The sequence below is a fragment of the Crocuta crocuta genome, unplaced genomic scaffold, assembly GCF_008692635.1.
Source record: "Crocuta crocuta isolate KB4526 unplaced genomic scaffold, BGI_CrCroc_1.0 scaffold189, whole genome shotgun sequence".
Taxonomy (NCBI): Eukaryota; Metazoa; Chordata; class Mammalia; order Carnivora; family Hyaenidae; genus Crocuta; species Crocuta crocuta.
The window spans coordinates 2453363-2459362 of NW_027551564.1; the positions used below are offsets into that span (position 1 = coordinate 2453363).

The window sequence follows — 6000 nt, forward strand, 5'->3', positions numbered from 1 at the left end:
GCGGTTTTTTTTTTCAGTACTCATTATAAGAAAATCTTTAATACTTTCAACACGATTGAGTGTATTTCTAATTGGTTCTTCTTTAGCCTTCACACAACTATTTCGTTCTGGTTTTCCTCCTACCTCTGACTATTCATTGTGTTTCTTTTGTAGGGTTCCTTATTTCACTCTGCCAACTTTAAAGAGTCTTAGCTAAAACTGAATCAAGAGCTGTGGATACAGACTGGACTGAAGCTGGATAGTGTGTAAGTGGTATGATTTAGTTTTATTTGCCAAGGGCATAAGCAACTAACCCCACTGTAACAATGCTGAAGTTGCTATTACAAGCATTCATTTGTCATTTAAAAATTAGCATCAGCATAGTGTACTGTCTTCTGATTTTACACTCTCTTAGATGGCTGGGTAGCTGCTAAATGAATAAACTAGAAAAGAAGATAACCTGATGTCAGAAGATCTAAATCTCCTACCCCACTAAATGCATAATCTTGACTGGGTCTTTGAGCCTCATCTTCTTTCTGTGAATCATTCTTTTTCATTCAGTAGTCAGTTATCCAACAGCTGCTCAACCAACATCTACTAAGTTCCTAATATGTTCTAGGTACAAGACTGGGTGCAAGGAGTGGGTATAAACCCCAACCCATCAATCCCTAGAAATTCTAGCTTCCAACAACTAGGAGCTCCAGCCAAGGCCTTGACACAGTATAACTAGGAATGAAACAGAGAGAATAAAGGAAAATGAAAATCTGTTATCTTCTATCACAGGTAAACCAGAGAGTCGAGACCAGCAATGAAGGACCCAGGCCTGAAACATCAATTTTCTCTCAGCAAACCCAGAGAAACTATGAACAGAATCCTCAAGCAACACTAAATACAGCAATATCAATTATGAGACAAGCTGTTAATGATTCATCCAGGAAGCAGAGCAAATGCCAAGATGCCACTGCAGGCAAAAGTCGAAGGGCGCATCCATCAGAGTGTCATATGCCAAAGCAAACCCTCAAAAGTTGGCTGATAAATCTAAATACATAATCTCAATAACTTCATAATATCAGAAGCCAAACACACACACATTCTCTCTCTGTTCCTTTCAAAAAAGCATGTGCTTCTATACTGACTCACGCTATGTATTTCTTTATTCCTATATAAATAATATTTATTCTCATATTATAGTGATCACTATATTGCCACATTTCTAAAGGCCTGGTCAATACAGAAACACCATTATACCTAGGTTTTCCACACACCTGACATGACTACTATTTTCTAATAAAAATTTACACATGTGAATTCCATTACTGTATTGATTTGCTCTAGGAGCAAAGATGCACAAGACAAAAACATGTTGTAACTTGTGCCTCTTAAGAAACCAGAGCAAAATTACTTTCCAGAGAGAAGCTGAGTAGGTGGTTCTCTATGTTACTCAAATTCCAACTGTCAGCAAATCTCAGCACACATAATAAAACAAATTTGCCAAATAGTTTTTTTTTGGGGGGGGGGAACATGGTAATCTAAATGCTTTACTCTCTGCAAAACTGAATTTTGCTTTCAAGAGAAATCTTTAGTTAGCCTAAGTACAACAGTGAAAGACTTGAAAGTACATATATCATTATACAGTAATTTTGTTTTTAACTAGGTCAATGAATAGCACTATGTACGCATATATAATGTATAGACAAATGAAATAAAATACTAGCCCGAACAGTTCTGAGTCCATCCTCAACCACCTGCACTGGGCAAAGAACATGAAGCATACTGGGTTTAAACACATGGGTGTTGGAATCAACTTTTCTATATTCAAATCTAGGCTCCAGCACTTACTAACTCTTGTGATCTACCTGGGCTTCAGTTTTATCATCTTAAACAACAAATGGTTACTCACAGGGTTTTTGTAAGTATTATAAAAATTAACACCTGTAAACACTTAGAATAATGCCTGATACAGTAAAAACCCAGTAAGTGTTAGTTTAAAACACAAGACAAAGGCATTTGACATGAATCATCCACTTTTGTCTCTACCATAACCCTCTGAGTATGGTTGAGTAAAATGAGTATGGTGGGACAAAATTTAGTTGTACTGACTCACTTAGTTTGAAGCAAAGTCAAGATTCAAATACAGGTTATACTGTCTCTAAATTCAGATACTTTCTATTTCAAAATGCCTCCAGTAAAAATTCAGGGGTAGTATGGGGCACATGGGTGGCTCAGTCAGTTAAGCTTCTGACTTCAGCTCAGGTCATGATCTCGTGGTTCGTGGGTTCAAACCCCCCATCAGGCTCTGTGCTGACAGCTTGGAGCCTGGAGGCTGCTTCGGATTCTGTCTCCCTCTCTCTCGGCCCCTCCCCCTCTCATGCTCTGTCTCTGTCTCTCAAAAATAAACATTAAAAAAAATTTTTTTTAACATCAGGAGGGGTAATCCACTCTGCCACAAAATGACCTTTCTGAGTACTTCTAATGTTGATTCAAGTTGGTACACACACACACACGATACACACATCTTCGAATCCACCCATCTACTTCCCTTCAATGCCACTCCTCCAATCCAAGCCACCACTCTTTTCTAAACTATTGCCATAGCTTCCTAAATTGCAGACACTAACATCTGTTAATTCTTGGTTGGTTCACCAAGAAATAATACAAAAGTGAAGCCCACTAATGTAAGTCAAGAACACATAAACATATCTTACAAAATACAAGTATTTTTAGAAAAATATCTCCTTTAGAGGAGTACCCAATTTGAAGAAAACCTCCAATATAAAAGAAAAACAAAACAAAAATACTAAGAAGAAAGTTAACGTAGGAAGTAGAAAACCAAAAATCTCACAAATCTACAGTTGGATCTAGTTCCAGCAGGGCACTAGAGGCCCCCTAAAGTCAAACCCTCCCACTGATAGCAACTATAAACGTGGGACAACATACAAAGCAACCCAACTGAGCACTCTGAACACTAAAGATGGATGTAGAGGGAAGGTAAAACTTGATGAAGCAACCTGCAGAAAATACCAACAGCTCACCACCCCTGCTTTTATTTCTTTTTGCAGCTTTGCTCTGAGGAAGAACCACAGTTGTGGAAAAGCACTGTGGCTTGGGTTACTAAAACCCCAATAGAAACCTTATTATTTCTAGCCAAGAGAAGCATGGAATACAGCCCAACCAGCCAGAAAGTAGAGAAACATCACTAACTCTGGAACATGTAGGTGTAAGACTGACCCAAAATAGATTAGTAAAGGCCTAAGAAATTAATATATTTGAACCACTGCACACATAGTGTGAGGCAGTACTTAAAATCTAAAGCTGAGATGATGGCTCCTAAAACAAAACATTTCTGTTCTCCAGAGGACCACAGCAAGGGGTCCTCAGAAGATCCACAATAAAATCCAAAATATTTTAAATAAAAAAATACTAGAAAATATAAAACATTCTCCAGGAAAAAGGCGATCAAGAGATGCCAATTCCAAGATGACTCAGATTATAGTTACCATGCAAACATTTCAAAGCAACTATTATAATTATGTTCCCGGAAGTAAAACAAAATTACACTGAAATCAATGAAATGACAGAATATGAGCAGATAAACAGAAAACAAAACAACAACAAAATTTTTGAGTGAATTTTACCTCCAAGTATCTTTTCTTAGGAACCTATCTAGAAAACATGTCACAATGAAATAAAAGAATAAACCAAAATCAGGTAAGACTTATAATTCAAGAAATAGAGGATCCAACATAGCACGATGTTACAGAAAGAAGTCCCTGTATGATATCTCTGTACCAGACCTAGAAAACAAACAGTACAAATGGAAACAGAAGGAAGAAGGGCTCTAGGAAGAATACCTTCAAAGAACAAAATAATGAATAATTATCTGATACAAAGAATATAGCTGAAGAGCAAATTCTGAAAAACTACCACTGGGTATGCAGAGAACTAACTCAGATACAGAGAAAAATAAAGAAATAAAAATTAGGCAACTCCACTAAAAATATTACAAAGTTCCACAAAATACACCACCTAACTCAGTAGTGAACAATATTTTCATGTCATAAAATGTAAACACTATCACTGATTTAAAAATTAGGTGTCTTTCATGCATTTAGTCCTCACAATATTCTTACGAAATAGGTCCTGTATTTGTACTGCCCTTACTTTGTAGATGAGGAAGCTATGGCAGTGAGAGGTTAAGTAACTGGTCCAAAGTTACAGTACTTACAGTGAGGAGCCAAGATTTGAATGCTAGAGGTGAGACTACAAAATCATGATCTGGGAGGGGAAAGCAGGACATCTAAGAAAATAGAGTTGATCCTTTAACAACATTGGTTTGAATTGTGTGGCTCCACTTAACACTTTTTTTTCAATACAGTACTGTAATTGTATTTTCATTATACTTTTCTTGGGTTTTTGTTTTGTTTTGTTTTGTTTTTGAGAGAGCAATGGGGGAAAGAAAGTATCTTAAGGAAGCTTCCACACCCAGCATGGAGCCCCATGCAGGGCTCAATCTCACAACTCCCAACTGAGCGACCCAGGCACCCTGAGAAAAGAAAATCTTATTAAGAAAATTATAACAAGGGGCACCTGGATGGCTTAGTCGGTTAAGCATCCGACTTTCGCTTAGGTCATGATCTCACGGTTCGTGGGTTCAAGCCCCGCGTTGGGCTCTGTGCTGACTGCCAGCTCAGAGCCTGGAGCCTGTTTCAGAGTCTGTGACTCCCTCTCTCTCTGACCCTCCCCTGCTCACGCTGTCTCTCTCTCTCTCTCTTAGAAATAAATAAAACATTAAAAAAATTTTTTAAATAAAAAAAAAGAAAGAAAATTATAAAGAGGGGTACCTGGGTGGCTCATCAAACCCTATGTTGGATTATGCACAGAGTGTGGAGCCTGCATAGGATTCTCTCTGTCTCTGTCTCTCTCTCTCCCCTCCCCCAGCTCTCTCTCCTTTCCATTTGTGCACTTTCTAATAAAAATAAATTAATTTTAAAAAAGATTTTCTTCTCTCTAGCACACTTTAAGAATACAGCATATAAAACATATAATATCAAGACAAGTTACACCTGGATTTTTGACTGATGGGGGCGTGCAGCACCCCTCACCCTCACATTGTCCAAAGATCAAATGTAGAATTAATAAATCAATAAGTAAATGAATATACACATATGCTAAAAATACAGACTTAGAGCTTTCCCCCTGAGATCAGGAACACGACAGGGATGTCCACTCTAACCACTGCTGTTTAACATAGTGTTGGAGTTCCCAGCATCAGCAATCAGACAACAAAACAGAATAAAAGGCATCAAAATTGGGAAAGATGAAGTCAACTTTCACTTTTCAGACAACATGACACTCTACATGGAAAACCCAACAAACTCCACCAAAAATCTGCTAGAACTGATACATGAATTCAGCAAAGTCGCAGGGTACAAAATCAATGTACAGAAATCGGTGGCATTTTTATACACCAATAATGAAGCAAGAGAAAGAGAAATACAGAAACTGATCCCATTCACAACTGCACCAAGAGCCATAAAATACCTAGGAATAAACCTAACCAAAGGTATAAAAGTTCTGTATGATGAAAACTATAGAAAACTTATGAAGGAAATTGAAGAAGACACAAAGAAATGGAAAAACATTCCACAGTCATCAACTGGAAGAATAAAAATTGTTAAAATGTCAACACCACCCAAAGCAATCTACACATTCAATGCAATCCCAATCAAAATTGCACCAGCATTCTTCTCAAAGCTACAACAAATAATCATAAAATTTGTATGGAACCACAAAAGGCCCCAAATAACCAAAATAATATTGAAGAAGAAAACCAAAACGAGAGGCATCACCATCCCAGACTTTAGCCTCTACTACAAAGCTGTCATCATCAAGACAGTAATGTATTGGCACAAAAACAGACACATAGACCAGTGGAATAGAATAGAGAACTCAGAACTGGACCCACAAATGTATGGCCAACTAATCTTTGACAAAGCAGGAAAGAGTATCCAATGGAAAAAA

At 37.5% G+C, this 6000-nt stretch overlaps 1 protein-coding gene and 1 long non-coding RNA gene across 3 annotated transcripts in view; one reads left to right on the forward strand and one right to left on the reverse strand.

Annotated features, from left to right (window-relative positions):
* The window catches only part of LOC144219961 (uncharacterized), a 73361-nt gene extending 71687 nt beyond the window's left edge, over positions 1-1674 (forward strand). For both annotated transcript variants that reach the window (XR_013331559.1, XR_013331560.1), the window contains 2 exons: positions 154-245; positions 763-1674. This is a non-coding gene — a long non-coding RNA (uncharacterized LOC144219961). The remainder of the gene's footprint in view (positions 1-153; positions 246-762) is intronic.
* NDFIP2 (Nedd4 family interacting protein 2) overlaps positions 1-6000 on the reverse strand; it is a 66046-nt gene that overhangs the window by 47644 nt on the left and 12402 nt on the right. The gene's annotated exons all lie outside the window — the stretch shown is intronic.